We start from the raw sequence: 25,547 nt of genomic DNA on the forward strand, positions 1-25,547 counted from the left end.
TGAGCAATACTTTTGCTTTTCCTAAATGTTAGATGAGTGTTCCACACCATAGTAGGAGCAATGATTTATTATGTATTTGTGTGTTTCATTTAATAAAATAACATTTGGGGTGTTCATTTTATTTATAACATATTTAGATAATTAATAAATAATTATAGCCTATAATAATAATAGTTACTATTTAATGCATGCCTAATATATGTAGGCAATTAATATCCCTTAACTCTTTCAACCTCACCTTAACTCCTTTACCAAAAAGGAAATTGAAGCCCAGAGAGGTTAGGTAACTTTCCGGAGCTCACACAGCAGGTATTTTTTATTCCAATGCTCATGCCCTTTGCACTGGGTCACACTGCCTCCTTGGGGCCTCCCAGACTTTTATTTTCATGTTCTTTTAACTAGACTAACATTCCTTCCAGGAGTCTTTTAGGGTGTTTCTAATTACTCCACAAGGAAGGGGAAGAAGAGCTGGATGATCAGAGAAGCTCCCACACAACTGCTACTGTTTGGTGCCCACAGTCTCATTCCTGATCTTTGTGACTCTTGAGCTGTGCAGGTAATCAGACACCACCTTGGATGCCTTAGGACTCTTTGGTTGCAATTACAGGTACAGATCGTGACAGCCTAAAGGAAGAACAGGATTTGTGAGCACAGGGCATCTTGAGAACCTGAGGTCAGGAGTCTGCTGGGCCTTAGGAGCTCCCGTGACTGCGGACCCCCTCTCCCACTGCCTGGCCTCTCTGCTTCTCTGCCTCTCTGCGCACAGAGCACATTGTCCTCTCTTGGGAAGGCTGGCTCGCTTTTCTTCCCTGTCTGCAGGCAGGAAATGGTGCCTCCAGCCGCTCTCGAGTCATGCAGCTTCTATTCAAGAGAGGAGTCAGAAACACTGGACTCTTGTTTCAAATTCCCAGGGAAGGAATCTGGTTGGCTCAGGTGAGCAAACATCTATGGCCAGGAAAGTGGCTTGATGTTGTAAACATGTGGCTGATCCTGTGCGTGGGAGATGGATTTTACCATAGTCCTTTAAAAAAGGATGGTAAAGAAGCAACAAAATTCAGTCAAAAGTCCAGGGAACTAATAGGTCGATATGAAACTTGGGCTATTTTCTAAGCCAGCAACTAACTTGTTATGTGGTTTTGGAAAGCAGCTTAACCTATCTGGTAGGTAGAAATAACTAACATTATGCTGAGCTTTTACCAGGTGCTCTGACTTTTTTTTTTACAGTACCATGGGTCAGGATGGGGAGGGGGTGTGGGGGGGGGCAGTGCGGAGGGGAGGAGGCAAAGGCACCGAGAGGTTAAGCAACTTGCCAAATTACCCCATAGCTTGTAAGTGGTGGGGCTGGGAGTTGAACTCAGGCAGTCTTAGGCCAGAGTCCCTTTTCCAACCAATATACCTTACTCCCTGCTGTGTAGGAAATGAGGATAGAGAGTGGGGGTGATAACCATTGATAATATCAAAACCCCAGGAACAGAGCTGAATGAATCTTGGAGAAATCCCTCAGATAGTGACCTGTAGTGAAAATGTGCTTTGCTCAGTGGCCTTGATTGCAGTGTGGACCAGCCATTTCCCTAAGCATAAGTCAAGGGCCTGTCCAGCAAGTCTGGGGGTGATAGGAATGGCCTGCCTTGGAGTGCCCTGCTCTGCTGGCTGTGTGTCTATTCTGCATGCAAGGTACTGGGTCCCATGAAGTCACCGTGGTCCCTGACTTGGGCATTGATCAGATACTTAAAGTTCTGATGGTGCTTTTCAATATAGAGAGTAAGAGGTGTGCATCTCTCTGTGCCAAATCGGGACTGCAAAAAGCAATGAGAAGTTTCTAAAAATACAGACTGTGCAAAATCCCATTTCATGGCAGTTCAAGATGTCTTTGGGTTTGTTGGCACCACATCAAGCAGGTTGGGGTTTGGATGGACTGTTCCCAGGTCTTGTTTTACCTTTTTCTCCCATGAGATAATGTCATGAAACATCCTTTTCTCCATCCCGGTGACTTTACCTCCCATTAAATGATGTTTTGAAATGGTTTGTTCATGTCTTCTTTCCGCTGAGGGAGCATCCTTTCCACGGGGATCCATCTGATCCATTCCGATTTCTCACGCAGTGTCGTGCGCACAGTAGACACTGCAAACCTCGAATGAATGGGTAAAGGAATGAAATATCTTTTTGCTAGTAAGTGAGGTTAGCTTTCTATCTTGAATGCTTATCCCTGGAGTCACTAGGTTTGTGTGTGTGTGTGTGTGTGTGTGTGTGTGTGTGTGTGTGTGTGTGTGAGATGAAATATTGTTGATGAGTGAAGGGTTGTCAGAGTCTTTAAAAAGGTGCTATGGTTGGATTTCACATTTCTTTATAAAAGTTGCGTCTTGGAATTCCAAGTAAAATGTTCTTTCCCACCCTGGCCAGTGTGACTCAGTGGTTGGGCATCATCTTGTGCACTGAAAAGTTTCTTGTTTGATTCCTGGTCAGGGCACATGCCCAGGTTTCAGGCTCAGTCCCTGGTTGGGGGGCGGGGGCATGCAGGAGGCAGTTGATTGATGTTTTGCTCTCACATCGATGTTTCCCTCTCTTTCTCCCCCCCCCCTTCCTCTCTTTCTAAAAACCAATTTAAAAAAAATCTTAAAAAAAAAATGTTCTCTCCCTTGGCTCTTAACATGAAGTGCTTTCAGTTACAAGCTTTTCTCGGGGCAGAGTTGACACACACAGACCATCGTTGTTTTTCCTCATTGCCACACCTGGGCCACACATCCCACGTCAGAATCTGCAGGTGGGCTCAAGAGAAAACGGGGTCCAGGGTCCACAACCTCCATGTTTTCTGCACTGGGTCCCCAGACCTCCTGAGTGATGGGGGTCCCTTCCTGGCCAGAGCCCCAAATCTCTTGTTGCGTTGATCACCTCCCAGGAAAGAGGACATAGTGATGTTCCTCATCAAAATGGGCATGATACAAAGTCAGCAGCGAGACTCCCTCCTTCACTATGGTCCCACATCTCAGGAAGAGGGGCCACTTCCTTTCTCTTTGAATGTGGGAAGTGGATCTGGTTAAATGAGGCTGGGCAGGGATGGGGAGAGTGCAGGACACGTGCCCACATAGAGCATAAGCGTGTATGCTCTGACACTGTCAGGATTTCACTTCTCCCAGAGATCTGGGAGCCTCCTGTGACCCCAAAGGCGGGCTTGAAAAGAGTCTGGTCAGCTCACTCCAGCTCTTAGAGGTATGCTTTTTGCTGCCCATAGAATCCCAAACCCCAGATCTCATGTCTACCACCTCTCCCTGGGCCAGATGCACACTCTGAAGCTGGCTCAGCTTCCATTCACCCTGGAAGAGGAGGGCAAGTGGGATGCGAGGCTGGAGTGGAGGTGGTGCTGGTGGGAAGTAGGGAAACTTAAAACAAACCTCCAAAATGAAGTCCTTGGAGCCTCCTTGCTTCTTTAAAACTGATTTAACATTCAAGTGGAATTCAAAGACATGGTTTTCCCTAAAGTGAATTCGTTAACGGATGAAGAAATAATAACTGCAAACTCACCCATTCAGTTGCAGGGCACACCTGGACTTGGTCCCACCCGTTCTGAGGGAGCTTGTAGGGATGTGTGCAGCACCCCTTAATTCCTCATCTGATTTGGGGTATACACAAGGAGGAGGGTGGCTAAAAAATTTTTTTTGGAAGGGAATGAATAATTTAAATCCGTCAAATAAAAGGAACAATCCCATTGAATCTAAAATACCCAAATAGTACCCAGTGTTCACAACGGCTGCCGGGGTAGCTGTCAATAATGGAAGGGCTGTATGACGTGCCCCTGGGTCAGCACAGAGTCTCCTGCTGGATTCTCTCCAGGGATGCTACAGATGATGCAAAAACAAGCCCCCACCCCTGCCTTTTCTTGTTATTGAATTCTTGCTGGAGGAAGTAGCTGTTATCTGCTCAACACTGAGTCCTATTTGCTACTTCTTCCTGTTCTTGCTCCAGGAGGAGGCCAGGGAAACTCTGGTTGATCCCAGGGGAGCGCTCACCAGCCAAGTGTTCCACATTTGCACAGAGGTGTCCACTCGGTCAAGGTTACCATTAAATGGTCTTGTTGGGAGGTAGGATGGGGATCAGGTCAGGTGGTTAACAAAGGACTCGACGCGATGGAGCCGCAACCATTCTGGTTTTACAAATGAGGAAACTGGTGCTTAGAGAGGATTGGCCACTTGTCCAAAATTATGCCTGAGTAAGTGGATTCAAATCCACGTCATTGGCTGGTTCTATCCATCCCAGGATGCTTCATCACCCCGACTCTGTTCATGGTGCCTCCTATGTTTTCTTGGCTCTCACCTCAGAGTATACCACCCTCTCTCCCCTTTCCTGTCTTTCTGATGTGCCTGGGGTTGGCTGAGACCTGGAAGGTTAGAGCCCTTGAGCAGTGTATTAGAGTTCTCCAGAGAAACAGAGCCAGTAGTATGTGTATGTGTCTCTCTCCTCCCCTCTCTTTCTCCAGGTAGCTATCTCTGAATATAGAAAAAGATTTTTTTTTTTAAGGAATTGGCTCAGTGATTATGGAGGCTGATAAATCCAAAATCTGCTGGGTGGGCTTTCAGGAAGGAGCCCCAGAGGCCCAAATGCTGCAGTTCCAGTCCAAAGGTGACCTGCTGCAGAATTTTCTGTTATTCTGGGGAGGTCAGTCTTATGTGCTAGCCAGGCCTTCAACTGATTGTATGAAGCGCACCCTGTGAGGGAGGGCAATCTGCTTTACTCAAAGTCCAATGATTTAAATGTTCATCTCACCCAAAAGCAATGTTACAGAAACAACCAGAATAATGCCTGTTCACATGCCTGTGACCCAGCCAAGTGGATACATTAAGTAAGCCAGCACAAGCAGAGTCAGGTCAAGCTGGAAAGGTCTTGGCCCTGAAGCTGCTGCCATTCATACCACACTGAAGTTTGGAGGAGGCTGTAGTGTGAATAGTTATGCTGCCTGGGCGGCTTTGCCTTTGTGGGCCCCTGGGGAACCCTGGGAGTTACAAGGGATTTCGGTGTGTGTGTACACATGTGTGAGCCTACATCATGGTCCATGACACCAGCGGTGGGAGGCCTTACTTGAACTTTCCTCATTTTAGAAACATACCCAGGCCCACTTAGCAAAGCCAGAGAGATGCGAACCTGCCATTGTTTGCTTTGTGAAATGGTGCACGATGCATCTCAAATGTCCAACACAGGCCCTGGCATGTAGTGGTTACTCATACCTCGTTGAATAAATGGATGGTTCCATTCAGTAGCAAGTGTCCCCGACAGAGTTTCAGTCATTTATTCAACATTGATTGAGTGGGCTCCTACTAAGTGCCAGATGCTGAGCTAAGCTAAGCATAGAGACTCTAAAGCAGCGGTTCTCAACCTTCCTAATGCCGCGACCCTTTAATACAGTTCCTCATGTTGCGGTGACCCCCAATTTCTTGTTACAAATTGAGCATAATTAAAGCATAGTGATTAATCACAAAACAATATGCAATTATATATGTGTTTTCTGATGGTCATAGGCGACCCCTGTGAAAGGGTCGTTCGACCCCCAAAGGGGTCGCGACCCACAGGTTGAGAACCGCTGCTCTAGAGGGACTGAGAGACCTGGCTCCTGCCCTTGTGCTGGCTGCATTCTAATGGGGAAAACGCAGCAAAGTGAGTCATCAGGCAAATAAGTAATTACCTTTCATATGCACATAAAAGAAACAAATATGCTGCTGAGATAGAGGGACCAGGAGAGCTGACCTTCGTCAGGGAGGTCTGGGAAGACTTCTTGGAGGAGGTAACATTTAAGCTGAAACCTGAGGAAGAGTTTTCTAGACAGATGGGGGATTCAGAGGTTGGTGGATTTAAGAAATTGAATATAATGTAATGTATAACAATGTGTAATGACATGATTTTTTGGGGAATGTAGCAAAGTTGGGGACCATGTCTCCAGACAGAGAGTCACACGGAAGCCCCATTCCCTGGACAATCACTGTTTGGTTCACATATTCATTTAATGGGTCGTCGCTATGACTGTCTCAGTATAAGCAGAACAGGTTTCCTCTGGTCCAGGGCAGCCCTCCAGTCTGAGGATTTTGAACCAGGAAGCCTTGGAGAGGGTCTACTCAACCTCAAAGGTGTTAGCACCTTCGGCTCCGCATGGAGAAGGGAACCAGGAAGATCAGCCTGTCCTGGTAGATTTCCCTCTGGCCCTGTCTGGCTCCCCAGCACTGTTTCATTTTCCTTCTCCTTCATCCTCCCCAGCAGGAGCCTTTTCATAATGATTTACCCACAGCAATCTCTCTGCTTAAGGCACAAACTCTGAAGAGCAGGGGCAGGGCTGGTGTGGCGCCTCTGGGCTCCTAGTCCACTCTCCCCCTCATTATGAGTCTGGGCCTTTGTGGTTTGTTGGGGTTCATCTGTATTGGGGTCACTTTGTCCCATGAATCTGCATGCTGCTCAGATGCTCAGGCCCTGGGCAGGACATAGCAGAGAATGAGTTTCTGATTGACTTGACATTTATAGAAGGTATAGTTCTGAAGTGGCAAGGTACCTTAATCTCAACTACCTGGGGATTTCCAGGAGGGTTTGGGGGGACACATGGGGTCCTGGAGAGTGGTCTGAAGCATAGTTGAGTCAGACAACCTCTGATGAGGGAAGGATAGTCGTGTTTGCAGTGAGTGGTTCTACACTGAGCCCACTGGGATGAGGTGTGGGCAGCCACAAAGGCCTGGAAAATTCACCTCTGCCTCTGCCGGGCCCTTACCCTTCTTCAAAACCATCCCAAATTCGCCACTGCACCATCATTCTGTGGTTGATCGATTGGTTGGTTCAGGGAGCATTATCAGGCCCCTTCTGTGGGCCATGCCTTATGCCAGGTGCTGGGACAAAAATCAGTGAATGAAACGGACCCAGATTCTGCCCCAGGAAGCAGACATCCCTGATGAAGATTTTCCTAGAAATTCTTCCTCTGAGGGTGTCTGGAGCAGATTTCCACTGTGCTGATCACAGAGGGAGGCAGAGGGAAGGCTGTCACCATCTCAAAAACTTGGCTTAATGAGTTTGGGTTTTATGTTCACAATCACTCGCTCATTGATGAGTATTTATTGAGCATCAGCTGTAGTCGCCACCTTCTAGGAGGGAGTATAGAGTGAGGAAGGAAGTGGGAAGAAGCCACTCTCCTCATGGAGCATTGAGTGAGCAAGGAAGGCAGGTGTCCAGCAGATAATCACATAGTTCCTTACAGTCGTGACCACTGCTGTGCAGGGAAGAGCAGGAGGAGGCAGGGCCTGACCTGGGCTTGGGAGTCAGGGGAGCCTCTCAAAGAAGGTAATGCCTGAGGATAACTGGGGGTCAGCCAGGAACAGTCCAGGGCGAGGACCCATGCACAGGTCCCGAGCTAGGAAGGAGCGTGGTGTTTGAGAGACAGTGGAAGGAAAGGTGGCCAGAGCACCATGACCAGGAGGCAAAGGACTGGGCTAGGCTGGGCTGAGCAGGGGCTGGAGGGGCAGTGTATCCAGAAGTGGGAGGGGATTCCAAGATTCTACCCAGGGCTCCAAGGCAAGCTTATCGGCTGAGGGTGTGCAGTCTGACTGTCAGGTAGAGTGGCCCCAGGCACCCACACGTCGGAGCTCAGTGCCAGCCTTGCCTAGTTTTCACATATAAACAACACCATTTGCCTGTTTGTGAGGCAGAAATGATCAGACCAAATGTCCCATTTTATGGCAAATACTTTGCAACAACCCCTTTACTGCCGTGACAAACATACAGATAACACAACCCACATTTACCCATGACATCAAAAGAAATCTTGCCTCATATAAAGGAGAAATAAGAGGAGGCAATTTATAATAATAGGCACTTCAATATGTAAATGTTCAATTATGCTGGAGTACATGATATGAAGTAACAGCTCTCCAATCTAATTCTAATGGATTTTGAGACTTAAGAGAAGGATGACAGCATCCAACTGGGTATTACTGATGCTCTCTCTTTGTAGTGACATTTCAGGATGGGGGCTGCATCCAAATGCTTATAAGCATATAAAAGTGTGTAGGTACATTGAGATGCTCGGAGTGTGACATCTACTGAGGCTGATCTGTTGTCCTGCTGACTTGAATACCATGAGGTGTGTTTTTCTGGGTGACTAAATTTCCCAAAATGCTAAACAGGACTTGGTCAAGTTTGAGTGACACAAAGTAGAATCTTTCTTCCATTTATGGGTCTTAACAGAGTTTATTTCAACTGTGAAAACATGTTTTGTATTTACATGTGAAATAGACATAAGGTTAAGATCATTCTAAACTGGCCTATTATTATTATTTGCCACTGAGAATGTCTGGCAGGCAGGTTCCGAGTTGTGTGGCACAAGGGGAAGTGTGTAGGTATGTCCCTCACAATGCAAGATGCATAACCTCTCTGCTCACCAATGCCAGTTGTGCCCCAGGACCAACCTGACAACCCAACTCATCCCCACAAATCTCAGAGCTCCCTCTAGGGGGCAGCACTTTCCTCACTGAAGCCATTGCTCTAACATGGCTGGATGTGTTAATAAAAGGACTTTGGGGGAAGTAGTTACAGATATAATTGGTTGGCCTAGGGCCGTGGTCGGCAAACTGCGGCTCGCGAGCCACATGCAGCTTTTTGGCCCCTTGAGTGTGGCTCTTCCTAAGCCTTAGGCGTACCCTAATTAAGTTAATAACAATGTGCCTACCTATATAGTTTACGTTTAAAAAATTTGGCTCTCAAAAGAAATTTCAATCGTTGTACTGTTGATATTTGGCTCTGTTGACTAATGAGTTTACCTAGGCCCTAGGGCAGTGATGGCGAACCTATTACACGCGTGACAGAGGTGACACGCAAACTCATTTTTTTGGTTGATTTTTCTTTGTTAAATGGCATTTAAATACATAAAATAAATATCAAAAATATAAGTCTTTGTTTTACTATGGTTGCAAATATCAAAAACTTTCTATATGTGACACGGCACCAGAGTTAAGTTAGGGTTTTTCAAAATGCTGACATGCTGAGTTCAAAAGGTTCGCCATCACTGGCCTAGGGGCAGAGGTAAATTGTGGCTACAGTTGGTTCTTTCTTGGAGGTAGAGAGGATGTCTCTTTTGGAGACTGTGGCCTCGAGCCTTTGCCCACAAGAGCCCCTTGAAGGCCCACGGTGTCTCAGGTAGAGAGAAGGACCCTGGGGATTTGCATTGGGAGGCCTGGTTGTCACAACCATTTGAAAGCTTTTGTGCCATAAATCTGTAAAACTCAATTTTGAAAGCGTGGGACAGCATCAAATTGGCCTATAAAAATAAAAACATGTTTACAGTAAAAATGAGATGAACTGGGGAAAGGCAGGCACTCACTGCAAGGAGCCTGTCGTTATCGCTAATCAGATTAGTCACCGTAATAGCCCTGGTGTGAAGCTCTCAGCCACGTCAAGCCTCTGTCGGCCCAGTAATTTAACTACAGGACGCACCTGTGCTTACTGTCCACCCTTAGCCTTGTCTATTGCTCTTTATTGGTGCTGGATTAAGTTAAGGGCTCCGATTTTCTATAATTTTTCAGTTTATGGTCTTAGCTTACAACTAGGGAGATTTTTTTTTTTTTTTTTTTAGCTTTCACTCTTTTTTCGCCTCTAGCAAACATAAACTGGCAAAACGAAAAGAATCACTTCGCTTTCTTCTATTATCAGAGAGAACACAAAAGGTCAGAGGGCAAAGACTGTGGATGCAAGAGCCCCAGGTTTATGGGCAGCCCCCAGTCAGCCATCAGTTAACATGCTCTGCCATCCAGGTTAATGAGGTCCATATCTTTCATTGCTTCCTTAGTTCTCTTGGATGGTTATGGCTGAGGAGGAGTCTGTGGAGAAGAAACCTTGACTGCAGGCTATGTCATAGCAGAAGCACACTACAGTTTGGTTTTTGGGGTCTCCTCCTTCATGCTTTCTGCCCACCCTTTGCACTTCTTGCTGGGGGTGAGTTTTAAGCTGGGTACATTCTGTATGCAGTCACCCTGGCCAGTTGCCAGGGCCTCACGACACAGATTTTATGGTTGTAGCTAATGATGGCTTGAGGGGCAGGTTTCCAGCCCTTGCTTGGAGATAGAATTATAGCTCCTAATGGCTGGTGTCTTTGGGAAGGACGGAGTTGCTGACCTCCAGTCTCTGGGAAAAGGGAGGGGCAAAATACTGGAGGGATTAAAAAAAAAAGAGGGTGGATTTTAAAGATATCCTCTATTTATTTCCTCTCGATTACAAAAATAGCACAGGGTTTTATTGCACTCTTTGTTTTGTGTGTAGCATTTGCAGTGATTATAATGAATTAATGAATGAATCATTTGCTGAATAACTGCCTTTTCCCTCTCCACAGTAATTTTCCTGGTGTATAGGGCTGTCTTGTCAACACCCCTTCCATCCCCAGCATCCAGCACAGTAGGTGCTCAATAAGTAGCTGTTGAGAATTTAGGAGACAGAAGACATTAGAAATGAGATCCTGCTACTGCATTTCCACCATGCAGAGTGGTTCTCACCCTGGTAGGACATTGGAGTGACCAGGGGCACCTTGGTTTAGTCCTGGGCCCACTCAGACCAATCCAATAGAAATCTGAGCTGGAGGGTGGGGCTCAGGCACCAGCATTTTGCAAAACTCCCAGCGGACTCCAATTTGTAGGCAGGCAGAGAACCTCTGATGTATGTCCTGCCAGCCATAGCTCCATTTCATTTTAAAATGGTGTTATTATTGTACAAATAAAACATGCATGTGCTATGCAATCAAGGAATGAGAATCAAAACTTTCCTGGACCCTCACCCTCAAACCCATACACCGGAGGCAACAATGTGGAACCACGACCTGGAACCATTTCTGTGTTAAGTTCTTCCTGTGACCACCCCTCACCTTCAAATAGTGTACCACCCTTATTTCTTAGTTGTCAATTTTAAATGCTGTATCTATTGACTCTATCAATATGGACTCTAATAGATAAATATCTATTTATTGACACATAAGGAATTTAGCTCATTTGCAATACCTTCTTCTCTCCTTATCCTGATATTTGGTGGTTCTATCATTAACACTAGTTATTTTACTGGTTCCCTTTACACCTTTCAGTAATGATCTTGGGCCTCTATTTTTCATCTCCTTTACATAGTGTATCTTGATTGCCTTCTAAGGAAGATGGAAAAAAATATGAGGGCCATAGCACTTACCTCCATCTCTGCTCCTGCCATTAATTTTACATTGTCAAGGTTTATCACATTTCTGTTTTCTCCTGCAACTGTCCTTGTCGTCCAAGCTTTATTTGTAGATTGATTTTTTTAAAATGAAAAAGCAGTTATTGATATTTATTATAGAACAGATAACACAATTGGTCTCAAGACAAGGAAAGGACTCTTGACAGACACTGGTGTGGGTTTCCTCCACTGAGCCTCACCTCTGAACTGGAGGGCGGAGTGTGTGTGTGTGTGTGTGTGTGTGTGTGTGTGTGTGTGTGTGTGTGTGTGTTTGGTAGGCTCTGCTTTAGGAGTGCGGGATGGAGCTGGCAGGCAGGCTGTTCATGCTCTCCCTAATGCCAACATGAGCAGGGCCATCCTGAGGGACAGGAACTCTTTCTGGAACTGCTGGATCTGCCTTAGGAAGATGGGTCAGCTTCCTTAGCAAACACCTTTCTAGTTCCAGTGTTCGGGTGAACTTCATCAATGCCAGTGCGGACACAGGGAGGATGCAGGAGGGCCACTCACTCTTTCCAGTGTTTAGCATCATCTTCATGCTTATTTTTGCTTCAATAAGATTTGGGGAGTAAGTGAAGGTAAACTTGTGTTCTCAAGTTGCTATATTGAATGTTGTTTTTTCCTATGGCCAAAGCACTTAAATAATTGCTTTGTTACTTGCTTTTTAAAATATCACTAACTATTCTGTCACCTAACTTTTAGAGATCCCATGGTGTTCTACTGTAAGGTGGGCGTACGTCATTTATTCAGCCAGCTCCCATTTCTGGTTGTGGCTGTGGGTTATGAGTGGTGCTGTCATGATCAGCTCCGGGGCTTCCACCTGGGTACACACCTCCAATTATTTCCTTACAAATGAGAGCTCATTGGAGACCTTTGGCACATGACTCTAGACTGCCCTTCATAGAGAAGCTTTTATAGGCTCACATCTAAGTAGAGAAACAAACTTAGGGGCCAGCCTTGGGGACAGACAGGGGTCAGCACCCAGGTGGGCTATTGCAGCTGTTTCCTCAGGGGTCAGAGGAGAAGGACCTGACATGATCTGACCAGACACGTGTGCTTCAGAAGCCGTGAAGAAGTTGGGCTTGATTTTTCATGTAATGGGAAATCACTGAAGGCTTTTAAGCAGGGAAGTTACGTGATATGACTTATATGTTTAAGCTCTTTTTCAGATTCAGAGCCAGTGGAAGCAGTCATGGAGGGGCTTCGGGGGCTAGTGTCAGGCTGGGCGTGGCACTAGGAGACCCTGTGCTTTCTTCCCTCACTCCTTACCCAGGGAGAGGCTGCTTGAGGCCGATTGCTGCCAGGGAGCACTCAGACAGTGGCTGAGACTGAGGCTGGTCCACGTTGCTTCTCTTCAACAAATAAACCATTTGGTGTCCTTGGTTTCAAAGTGCAGGCACTGGTGCTGGTGGACTGGATTGGGGACCACCGAAAACCCAGGCCCAGAAATGCCCATCACTTTGCATAGAAAGTGATTTATACTCACACAAAGCCTGGGCTTCTCTTCTCTAAGCTCTTTGCTTTCAGACCACATTATTAAGCAGCACTTCTTTAGAGGAGATAAAGGAATCCTTAGAACTCATCTTTTTTTTTTTTTTTTGCATCCAAGACAGGCCTCTATTTGACATATCAGAAGAAGATAGTTCTTTCAGATCACTTAAACTCTTTGAACTGAGTTTTTAATTTCATCCCAGGCCATGTCAATCCCCAGAGTCTTTTCTTCCACGTTGAATTTCTTGCCCTTGACATATACCTGCCCCCCTTACTGTGCTGTGTTGTGTTAGAGGCTGAAGGACTGGAATTCTAATTGGTTAATCCTGATATCCAGTGACCACATCACATGACCAGATTGTGGACTTTTACAAGTTGCAGTGGGAAAATGCAGTGACTTAGAATTCCTTGGTGACGAATGAAAATTCGTGGATGGGAATATCATAGGCAAAAAATGGAAGGTAAGGTGCTGAAAGGCACTCTTGAGTTATGTCAGGAAATGCATAGTAACAGAACACATAAAGCCAAAGTCAAAGTCACTCAGCTTAAAAGCAAACCATTATTTTTTAAAAGGTAATTTGCCATGTCTCTTTTGGGAAACAATTTGATCATATAGATAAAACCCTTCAACATATCGTTAACATTAGTCCAGATGTTCTGAAAAATTACTCCTAAGAAAATCATCCTATGTGTCATAAAAGCTTTAAAAATAAAAATGTGCTCAGGGCTGTTACAATATTGCAAGCAACCTAAATATCTAATGGTAGGGGAACAGCTAAGGAACTTAAAGTCCATCCAATTGATGTCATTTTATGCAGTCATTAAAAATTCCATTTTAAGGAATATCATATAACACCCAAAACAATGGTACTATGATGTTAACTAAAAACAAGACACACTGTTGTGTATATGTGGTATAAATCCAGCTCTGTTAAAAATAATTGGGCCTGGAAAAAGATGTGAGGAGAAAGAATCCCCCAATGGCCGTGTGTGGATGATGGGGCTATGAGTAATTATTCTTTGCTTTCTTAGGCTTTGTATTTCTCAAGTCTTTTTTCTAAGAGTATGCCCCTCTTTCATATTAAAAATAAACAATAGGAGAACCATTGCACTATACATTAGAAGCTCTAATTAAGGAGTGCCATTGTTCACTGGCTGTTGAACATTACATTTTCACTTTCCTTCTGGTGCAAATAAGTGACTATCCAAGAAGAAAGGGTCTGCCCATGTCACCATGTTGTAAAGGTACAGAGACACCTGTGAGTACAACAGTTTGGATGAAAAATAAGTGAGAGAGCTGAAAAGGTGCTTGTATGAAAGACTCATTCTTCATCCACAACATTTGTTCATTTGTAGTTCAAATAAAACAACGCACTGATCTTTTCCTCTGGAAATATTACACTTCTAATCACACGGAATGCAATGATGGCAGTCTCCCTTTGTTAGTGGGAGCTACCCTTCCAAGACCCCCAGTGGACTCCTGAAACCCCAGATAGTACTGAATACTATATACACTAAGCTTTTTTCCTCTACTTGCATACCTAATAAAGTTTAATAAATTAGGTGCAGTAAGAGATAAGCAACAACTAATAATAAAATAGAACAATTATAATAATACTAGGGGCCCGGTGCACGAAATTTGTGCACTGGGTGTGTGTGTGTGTGGGGGGGAGTGTCCCTCAGCCCAGCCTGCCCCCTCTCACATATTGGGAGCCCTCAGGCATTGACCCCCATCACCCTCCAATCGCAGGATCGGCCCCTTGCCCAGGCCTGACGCCTCTGACAGAGGTGTCAGGCCTGGGCAGGGGACCCTCATTTCCCCCCATCACTGGTTCTGCCCCCAGCCCAGGCCTGATGCCTCTGGTCCAGGCATCAGGCCTGGGCAGGGGACCCCCAAACCCCTCCGATTGCTGGCTCTGCCCCTTGCCCAGGCCTGATGCCTCGGCCAGAGGCGTAGACCCCCATCACCCTCCGATCGCCTGATCGGCCCCTTGCCCAGGCCAGACGCCTCCGCCAGAGGTGTCAGGCTTGGACAGGGGACCCCCATCTCCCCCCGATCACTGGCTCTGACCCCCGCCCAGGCCTGAGGCCTCTGGCCCAGGAATCATGCCTGGGCAGGGGAACCCCATCTCCCTCTGATCGCTTGCTCCACCCCCCGCCCAAGCCTGACGCCTCTGACCCAGGCTTCAGGCCTGGGCAAGGGGACCATCATATCCCCCCAATCCCCTGCTCCGCCCCCCGCCCAGGCCTGATGCCTCGGCCAGAGGAGTTGACCCTCATCACCCTCTGATCACCAATCACCGGATCGGCCCCTTGACCAGGCCTGAGGCCTCCGGCAGAGGTGTCAGGCCTGGGCAGGAGACCCCCAGCTCCCTGCGGTTGCAGGCTCCGCCCCTGTCCAGGCCTAACGCCTCTGGCCTAGGCATCCGGCCCGGGCAGCGGGGACCCGCAGCTGCAGTGGCCCCGCGATCGTGGGCTTCGCTTTAGGCCCAGGCAAGGGACCCCTAGCTCCTGGGACTGCCAGCTTCGACCGTGCCCAGCTCCCATCGCTGGCTCCACCCCTACTTCCTGCTATCACTGGCCAGGGCGGAAAAGGCACCTGATTCTCTGATCATGGCTGGGGGGCAGGGCAAAGGCGGCCCAGGGCCGCCTTTGCCCTGCCCCCCAGCTCTTAGCTCCCCCCTGGGTTTCCGATCACTGTCAGTGGCAGGGGGCTTCTTCCTGCTTTCCCTTTCGCCTCCCTGCATTGTGCCTATATATGCAAATTAACCACCACCTTGTTGGCAGTTAACTGCCATCTCAGTTGGCAGTTAATTTGCATATAGCCCTGATTAGCCAATGAAAAGGGTATTGTCATACGCCAATTACCATTTTTCCCTTTTATTAGTGTTGATACTCTAATGAAAGTTGTGTGATTGTGATCTCTCTCTCAAAATATCTTATTGTACTGCACTCACCCTCCTTGTGATGATGTGAGATGATACAAAGCCTATGTGAGGTCAATGACATAGGTAAGTGTTGTGACCTAGTGTTAGCTACTATCGACCTTCTGATGACACAGATACTACGTGACAAATGGTTGGGGAGCACATACAACGTGGATACCCTGGACAAAGGGACAATTCACATCCTGAGGGGGATGGAGTGGGATGGTGTGAGATTTCATCATGCTACTCAGAACGCCGCCCGATATAAAACGAATGAATTGCTTATTTGTGGAATTTTTCATTTAATATCTTTGGCCCATGGAACTGAAACCACAGAGAGCAAAACCATGGATAAGGAGGCACTAGTGTACTGAAGAACAGAGCTGGTAAAACTGAAGGAAGTAACACTCGGGGAAGCCGAGCCACACTCACTACCCATCCAGTCTCCCAGGTTACCCTCTGAGTTCTGGAAGTGTCTGGATAGTCAAACCAATGGTGGAAAAGAGGGGGATCTACTGCTTGGACTCATTCCTTAATTCACTAAGTGTTTATCAAGGATCTGCTATTTTCCGGGCACTGGACATACACCAGTGGCAATATTGTAAGGCCTACAGTTTTCAGTGCTGCCCTGACATCTTTGGGCTTCACAGGGCCCCAAAGGCTTAATCAAAGACCCCAGAATTACCAAGGTTGTGCGAGGCCCCCTGCTCTTGTCAGATGTACCACACCCAGTGGGAAAGGCTCCCAATCTGGCTAGTTCCCCCCACCAGTCATACCAGCTGCGTAACACCTAGTCCTTAGCCGAACAGGTCTTTCCCCTGCCAACTTCTGAAATTATTCAAATAAGCCAATCACATCCTCCGATGGGAACCGGGGGACACCTCACCCTCTTGTCATTACAGAGCCTGCTGCCCACAGCTCTGCCGGCTCACTTTGTTCTCCAAGTGCAATGCTGTGTGGTAGGTTCTGCCTGGTGTGCGATGGCCTCCCCTCAGGCTGTGGGAGTATGTGGCTAATAACTGATGTTGCTCTCACCTGCCTAGTGCCCATGTTATGTATGCAGCCATGTCCAGCCATTGAGGGTCAGGATCCCTCCTTCACCAATGGGGTGAGTAGGAGGTGACTAGAATAACAAGAGAGGCAAGGTCTCCCTTGCTTTGGAGCTTGCATTCTAGTAGAGGTATGTAGTAGAAGATGGTAAGAAATTAATGAATAAATGAATAATCGTGTTAAGTTCCAATTATACTAATATTGGGAAGGAAACAGAATGATGTGGTAGGTGATCAGGGAGGATCTTTGAGGAGATGACATGGAGCTCAGCTTGCAGGTGAGAAGGAGCCAGCCTTGGGGACACACAGGGGTCAGAACACAGGTGGGCTATTGCAGCTGTTTCCTCAGGGGTCAGAGGAGAAGGATCTGACATGATCTGACCAGACATGTGTGCTTCAGAAGCCGTGAAGAAGTTGGACTTGATTTTTCATGTAATGGGAAATCACTGAAGGCTTTTAAGCAGGGAAGTTACGTGATATGACTTATATTTTTAAGAGAATTTTTTGGTACCTGGGAGGAAAGTGAATGATGGGGGAGCAAGAAGGCTACTGCAGTCATTCCAATGGGGAATAGATACCAGTGTTGTGGGTCAGGTGGATGGACAGAATGGGCAGACCCAGGATATGTACCTTGGAGGTGGGACCAGTGAAATTTGCTGATAAATTGGACTTGAGGAATGAGGAAATGGACATAAGGATGTGTCTGAGGTTTTTGGTTTGGGTGACTGGGTAGAAAGTGGGGCCATTTAACGAGATGTGAAAGACAGGAAGAGGAGGATTTTGGAGCAGTGTCAGTTGAAATTGAAAGTTTGATTTAGATTTTGTACTATGCAAGTAAGTATTTGTGTGAAGATGTCAAGCTGGTGGCAGAAAATGCTATTATGTAGCTCAGGATCAATGCCAGAGGTAAAGATATTAGTTTGGCTGTTACCACCATTTGATAGTTCTTAAATTGGTTGAATAATATGGGGAGATGATAAAAAACATCAGCATGATTTATCCGCCTAGGACAAATGTCATGTTAGATGCGTTTGACTGTATCAGTGGAATAACGTATAATAATACCACTTGAAGACGATGAAGAACTGTGAAAAGGCAATGACTGTTCACAACGCCATAATATTTGGGCCTCCCACAACCCTCGTAATTCTGGGGAGTTGGGCGCTTTATTATTTTAGGCACAAAATCCCCTCTCCATCATGTACTCCCATCCAATTTCCTTAGAGGACACCTGCCCTTCAACCTAGGTTGGTGCTTTAGAAAAAATCCTTGCTAAATATTGGAATATTGGAGAACAGAGATAAAGCTATGGAGATAAAATTACCTTTTGTTGAAAAATATTTTCCACTGAGTTATTTTAGCCTCAATCTAAAAGAAGTAGGGTCTCTAGGGTTTTTCTGACTTGCATGTGAGTTCAGAGAGTGCACAACGTTCAATTTTTCCAGGAGCCTTTGGACGAGACCAGACCAGATTGGAACTCTCCATTGTTCTGGGTAAACAGTCAATATTTTATCCTTGCAAAGTGCTGGAGGCTATGAGCAGCAGGACTGGCTGGAAGTGTGCTCTACTTGGCCAGGAATCACATGACCAATGGATCTCCTTTCAAGAAAGCTGAGTGTATGTTTTGTAAAATTTAGTTGGACAGAGGTTGGGGTGGGGAGTGGTGGATGAATTCAAGGACAGTTATTTTAATTTCAAAGAAACAGAATGAGAGTCTCATGAGTCAGTTTTCCAGACTAATTCACCTGTTAAATAGTGGAAGCTGTTGAGGCCCAAAGAAGTTAAGAGATTTTCAAAGGTCGCTCAGCTGGTTAAGTCACATTTTCCTGACTTTCCTTTTCATATGCCTCCCAGGCACCAAGCTTCTCTTTGTTCCTTATGTATGCATGCATACATATATGGATGTAGATTTTCAAGAACCAATTGAACGTGAAAATTAAGGTTTGTCTCCAGGATTGTGGTGTCTTGACTTGGGCCATTGTTTTGACCTAGAATGTTGTTTTGGATTATTCTGGCTGTGTCCAGAACCACAAGAAAATCAGGTAGTGGGTCTCTAGTTAAATGACATGAGTAATTCAATCTCATATTTATCAGATTCTTGTAGGTAGAGCTGTGAGGATTCACTAATTGATTCATTTGTTCGTTAGATTTTCTACAATGGCCCTGGCTCTAGGTTTGGTATTGGGGATACAGAGGTGAGTAGACACCAACCTTGACCTTAAGAAACTATTCATATCGCCAAGGAGATAGACATATAATCAGCGGGTATACTACTGAAAAAGAGAAGTGCTTCGACAGAGGTAGTCAGGGAATGTACAATAAGGTTTTACTAGTAACTCAGAACTGGAGGCTCAAAGTAGGAGGGCTTTCTTATCTGAAACTTGAAATTAAAGCATGACTTAGTGGGGTCACATTCAAGAAGGCGGGTAGAAAGAATGTTCTATCGGGCAAATAACATTCCAAAAGGATGCAGCATGTTAAAGGAACTGCAAGCCATTCAGCATGACTGGAGAGCTACTATCAAGTAGGTTCCCTAGGAAACTGGAATTTAACTCGTATAAATGTCCTACCACAAAAAAGAGTCATAGACCAATCCATAGGCCTCAAAGCAAGAACAATCGGTTTGTGTCTCACCTGAATATTTGGAATTTAGTTTTTCAAGTACAGTTAAAAAAAATTAAAAAAGCTGGAGTCAGAGTCAGAGCTGGAGCTGGAGAGGGAGGCCGGACCAGACCATGGGGCCAAGAGAGTTTGGACCCTGACCTGAGTGGTCTGGGAAGCCAAAAAGGGATGGAGACTCCACAGGGAAAGGCATGAGAACACTTGGTCTTTTCTGTACATAGGAAAGCCCTCTCTGGTGGCTGTGGGGAGAATTGCAGGGCATTCAGAGGCGATGACTCAGCAAACTGTTGATGTGAGGATGAAAACCCAGACTGGGCATGGCAGTGTGAACAGAAAAACCAAGTAACCAAGGGAAGCGAGGACAGCTGTGCTTCCAGGAAAACGTGCAGCTCTTTAAAACCAAGTGGCTTTGCAGAGTGTAAACTACAATAGTTGTGTCTGTCTCTAGCTCTTACTGAGCCCTACTAGGTGCCCACTCTTTGCCAAACACCTTATGTGTAATTTTCTCACTTAATCTCACTAACCATCCTAGGAAGTAGGTTCTATCACTACTTCCTGTGGTGGGTTGACTAGTGTGCCTCAAAGTTCATATCCATGTGGAACCTTGGAGTAACCTTATTTGGAAATAGGGTCTTTGGAGATATAATTAGTTGAGGATTTGGAAATGAAATCATCCTGGATTTAGAGTTCACCCAACTCCTAGAAGAGGAGAGGACACACAGACAGAGAAGCAGAGATCGGTGTGATGCTGCCACAAGCCAAGGGACACCAGGAGCCACCAGAAACTGGAAGAGGCAGGAAGGCTTCTCCCCTAGAACCTTCAGAGGGAGCATGTCTCCATCAATGCCTTGATTTTGGACTCTGGCCTCCAGACCTGTGCTAGAGTAAATTTCTACTTACTCTGTGATAACTTGTCAGGGCAGCCTCAGGAAACTAGGATACTAATGCTCATTGAAGAGTTGGGAAAAAACCCAACTAATGCTTAGCGAGGCTGCCTCTAAGCCTTAGGTCACCCAAACTAAGAAATGGCAGAGAAGGATTTTGACTTCACCTTGTAACTTGCAGTCCGCGATCTTAACCTCTCTAGTCTTCATGCCCCTTCCCCCCATAATAGCTAATATTTATTGAGCGCTGTCTCTGGATGAGGTACCATCTTAAGCATTTTGCTTTGATGATTTCATCTATCTTGAGGATTATCTTGTAAGAGATAAGTTCATTAGAAAATATAGATGGGGCTGTCTCTATTTTGAAGGGCAGTAAACCATTTTTAAGGGCCTGGATTTACTCTTCAGTTTGTCCCTGACATCTCATTTGCCGAATGGAGATTTTTCCATCTTGAGCGAGCTAAGCAGAATGAGAGGAAGTGTCAAGCATGTCAACCAGCCACTCATGAAATATTTCATCTTGTAATACATTAATAGAGAAAACCGAGGTGATTTCCAGCCCATTCCAGTAAATTGGTTTTAGCACTAATGAACTGTTCTGTTTGAGCAGAGTGTTAGTGGCAAAACGCTGATGTTAATAGTGACACTGAGGCATTTGAAACTCCATTCAAAATTTTAATCTCAAAATAAAAGGCTGGGAAAATTTCTGTGTTCTATTAATTAACATAGGTTGTCTGATCAATGTTTTTAATTGGTAGCAAATTAGAGTATGGGTTTCTGGCATGGCAAATTTGCAAATTGGCTGTCTTGCTACCTGTTCCTTCTGATGACCTCATTCCAACATTTATATTCAAATCTCATGGCTCAGGGCTTCAGCAGTCAGTGGATCATAAATTTCACCCAGTTCTTCTGGCTGAATTTCAAGCGTGTGGACCATGTGCTAACAGCAAGAATGATCGGAAAGACAGTTGTAGACAAATAGAGTATGAAGAAAATCACTCTTATTGGAGAATGTGGCAGGAACAATTTTCCTCTGTGCTAGGCAGACATCAGCTCTGCACTACTGGCCAGAAATAAAGCTCACTTCATGGATGAGCTGTGATGTGGGGAAAGGCGGGTACCTGCCCCAGCCTCCCCACCAACCCAGATGTTTTGGGGTCTCAGGGTCAAATGCCCATGGAGCTAGAAGCCTGGGTGCACAAAATGGCCAGAGTGAGGTTTTGCAAAGATAGAAGGTAGGACTGAGCAGAGGGAGGAGTCAGGTGAACAACAGCCACTGTTCATGGAACATTCATGTATGGCAGGTGCTGTGCGAATCTCATTTCATACTACCACAGCCTCAGGATGAAGGCATTAAGTTGAACCATATGGAATTGCTGTTCTTGTAGGTCAAGAAGAGCTGAATGTTGGCACTTTTGTAATGAAGTTGAAGATAATTGCCAAAGATCACTTGCTTAGGAAGGTCACAGTGGCTCAGGGAAGCAATAACCCATCCCTTCCTCCTCCCTTTTCTCCTCCTTCTCCTTCAACCCCTCCTCCTCTTTTTTTTTCTGGTGGGCTTTGTCAGGGGGTGGATGATCAGATTTGTACTTCAAAGACCCCTCTGGGTTACTCTGGCAGCCATTTGGTGTGTGTGGGAGGGGACCAGGATGGATTCCTGGAGTCTCTTTAGGACACAGTTACAATAGTCAAGTAGAGTGACTTGGTGACTTAGACTAAAGTGACAACAGGGAAGGTGTGGAGAAGGGGGCTCATTTGAGAAATACTGAGGAGTGAGAATCCACAGGACATGGTATTTGCTGGAAGTGCCCCAGCTCTTGGTATCTCTGTATCCTATGTGCTCGTAACATCTCCTACGTGCCCTTTGCTGTGTGGATCTCCACTGACTGTAGCTCCCTGAGGGTGGCAGTTGTGTTGCTCATTTATGGCTGTCCCTAGAACCAGCATGGTGTCTGACACTTAGTAGGCAATCAGTATTTGTTGGATAAATGAAAGAATTCAAAACAAGCCATCAGTTACCATCTCCAATCCTTCCTGCAGTAGTCATTCTCCATGTCCGCAAATTCTGGATTTCCTGACAGCCAGGGGTGGATAAATAATATCCATGATCCATCCTGTGCTCATCTCTCAACTTCTGTAGTATCGTCTCAGCCACCCTGGTGGGACTATGTTGGACTTAACAGCCTGTTACTCGATGTTCATATTTGTGACATGTCTTTATCCATTTAACTCAGCTAGTGCAGACCATCCCCATGAAAATTTTCTGAATTATTTAATATGGAACAATCTGACCAGTACAAAATGCTGAATTGCTTTTAAAGAGGGGAAGTTCTGTCATCGGCAAAATACAACATATTTCCTCCCAGTTCCTTTTTTTTTTTTAAAAAAAACAACAACAACACACCACAGGTATGCTTTGAGTAGGGTGAGGAGTAAAAAGAACATTTAGCTTGAAGAATCTTTATTGCCCTAACAAGTAAAAGACCCTTAAACAATCACATTGATTTTTGCTGATGGATGTAAAGGGTTTTGAAAGTGAATTCTTACCCTGGGCAAGACGCACTTGACTATACCAGGATTGTACTGCACCCTTGTAAGACATTAATAGGAAATGAAGGAAGACGAATTTTGCCACGGAAGTAACAATTCCAACTGATGAATTGTATCAGGGGGACAATAGAAGTTGAGTAACTGACACTTGAGTGCAGACATTTGTCAGGTAAGAAGGACAATGATCTGGTTGCTGGTTTCTGTTGGCAAGGAGTCAGAGAGGGTAGAGTGGCCTAGAAACACTCAGTAAACCTTAAAGGTTGTGAATGGAAGGGAGGAAGGTGCTAGCAGTTACAGAAAAATCCAGGGAGTGCCTAGAATTAGAAGCAATCACTGAAAATGTCACTTCCATTTTTTGTCCTCATCCACCTGTAAGAAATGTGGACGGTCCATCTCTTTAGCCTGTTGGGTATCCCTGGTTGTCTTTCCAAGTGGTCCTCTGGCTGGCAGCTCATCCCCTGAAATGTCCTCTGGGCCTTCCTCTCCATCCCATGGCCAAGATGCCTTTCTAGCCCCTGCTATGCCTAGCATGGTGGAGAAGTCATGCCCAGGCAGCCCTGTGGTCTTGGGTGGCACACAGACCTGGACTCATACCCTGGCCCCACCAGGAAGTGGTTTATCATCTGTGATGTGGATTGATAATAACTCCTGCGTAGACCTCTTGTGGGTGGTCCATGGGATAAGTGAGCGCATATAAGCACCCAATAAACACTAAACAAACCAACATCAGCCACAAAGGACAATGGCACAACTGCAGCACAAGCTCCTTGGCTGGTCTCTGCTTTCAGCACTTCTCCCTTTGCTCTGCAGACTCCCCTTCTCTGAATAATAAGCACTTTTACTGGCCACCTGCCTGCAGAGAGCAGTGTGTGCTATTACAAGAACTCAGAGTCTGGAGTTCAAATTCTGCCTCGGGTACTTACAAGCTGTATGACCTTGGATCTGTTACTTACCTTCTCTGTGCTCTTCTCTCTCTTTCTGGGTTGTGCAATATTTGGTCAGATTCCCTCAGTAGTATCATATCCTTACCCTATCTTTCTGAAGCCAGATACCACCTCCCTTTGCTATGGGACTTTTCAGTTCATGTGCCTGTGACTCACCTATGGCCTCTTCCCACTTATTCTGTGCAGAGTGAATCTTATTGGTTGCACATCAGCCAATGATTGGTTCCCTGTGGGTAGGTCTCAGCTTCTATCCAATCAGTTGAGGCTGGTGGTGAGTTCATATGAGGTAACGTTGCAGCTGTGGAAGTGAATGTGTGATGGAGGTCCGCTACCAGACAGTGGCCGGGATGTGCCCTTTGACATCAGGTTCCTGAGTTATAAGGTGTTTTGGTTGCCAGGAGGCAGCAGCTTATTTTTCTGAGAGTCTGGAACTAAACCTTTGTTTCTTCAACTTTATATTAGATACAGACACCACATCTCCACTTTCACTGGACCCCTATTTAGGGTCTCAAGGCTGCCTACTCTCAGTCACCCTTGAACCCCACTCTCTGAACTAGGAGGAAGAGAGAAGGGAAATGCTGTGTGTGTTCCAGAGGCAAGATTCCACATTAGGTGTGCTTGGGACATTTCACCACAGAATGGGGCTGTTCACTGAAGTATAATGAACAGCTGGGAAATAAACACCTCTCCTATGTGGGCTATTAAGCATAGAATTTCCCTGAAAATTACCTCACAGAGAAAACCTCTCCCTTTCCAAGCCCTGATGTGCCACACCGGTGTTTTCTGTCCCAGGCAGGAGGCTGGGTTACAGATCCCGTGGAAGGTTACAGGGTGGGTGCCGAGGGCAGCACCCTCTCCTAGCTGTAGACCGTCTAGAGCCCTGGACTGTCCCTCTGGCTTGTTCACCGTGGACCAGACCTCAGTGCAAGGTGCATTCACCCCTCAGTGACTGACTTGTGAAAAACTTTCATGAGCTCACCTTTTATAAGTTCAGCAAATATTATTTGAGCACCATCTCTGTGCCTGGCATTGCTCTGGGCATCTGGGATAGATCATGGAGCAGCTGATAGAAAGCTTTTTCCTCTAAGACATTTATTCCTAAAGCTGGCAGGGTCTGCCTGCTGCCTGCCTCTCCAGTTTGGAGCTCCATCTCCCACTCTTTCCGCTGCAGCTCTCTGGCTGCCCTCACCAGACCATCCTCCTCATCACCGGGCCTCTGCAGGCTGCTGCTCTCCCTGAGCCACTCCTCTGCCCTCTTTACCTACTGACTCCTGCTCATCTCACCTCCTTGGAGAGGTGGCCCCCATGCTACCCTCATCCCTGCCATCTCTGTAGGTTGCTGTGCTGTTTTGCTCTCTCAGAATCATTTTTCTTTCCTTCATAGTAGCACAAATGCCAGTTTCTGTTTGTGCACTTATTTGTACAATTATTTGACTACCTTTCTCTCACATTAGCCCCTAAACTCGACGAGGCTCAGAGAGGTTAAATAACTTGCCCAAGACCCAAAGGGATGTAGTCAGAATTTGAACTCAAGCCTGCCCCACACTCCTTCCCCCATCTAATACGGAACCGGAAATATGGAAGTACATGTGCCACCCCTAGGCTTGGTAACATCTGCTCTCCCAGTTTAGCTATAGCTCTGCAGAGCTCTTTACTTGCCCATCAGCCAGTGGATTGGTTCAGCTGTGTAAAGATAATAATAACAGCTAGCATTTAACATTTGCTCAGGTCTCACTGTTTGCTAGGCACAGGGATAAATAAGTGCCCTCCATGCATTAGCTCCTTGTCTATGAGGAGGCGGGAGCTGTAATTAATCTCATCATACAGGTGAGGAAAGTGAGGCTTGGGGAGAAGAGATGATATACTCAAGGCCTCACAGGC

General features: G+C 46.0%; 1 long non-coding RNA gene across 1 annotated transcript in view; it reads right to left on the bottom strand.

The window, feature by feature from the left end:
* Positions 1 to 5,574, bottom strand: part of LOC132233059 (uncharacterized) — a 228,316-nt gene extending 222,742 nt beyond the window's left edge. The window contains exon 1 of the long non-coding RNA XR_009452545.1: positions 5,366 to 5,574. This is a non-coding gene — a long non-coding RNA (uncharacterized LOC132233059). The remainder of the gene's footprint in view (positions 1 to 5,365) is intronic.
* Between the last annotated feature and the right edge of the window lie 19,973 nt (positions 5,575 to 25,547).

The sequence above is a fragment of the Myotis daubentonii genome, chromosome 4, assembly GCF_963259705.1.
Source record: "Myotis daubentonii chromosome 4, mMyoDau2.1, whole genome shotgun sequence".
In the NCBI taxonomy this organism is placed as follows: Eukaryota; Metazoa; Chordata; class Mammalia; order Chiroptera; family Vespertilionidae; genus Myotis; species Myotis daubentonii.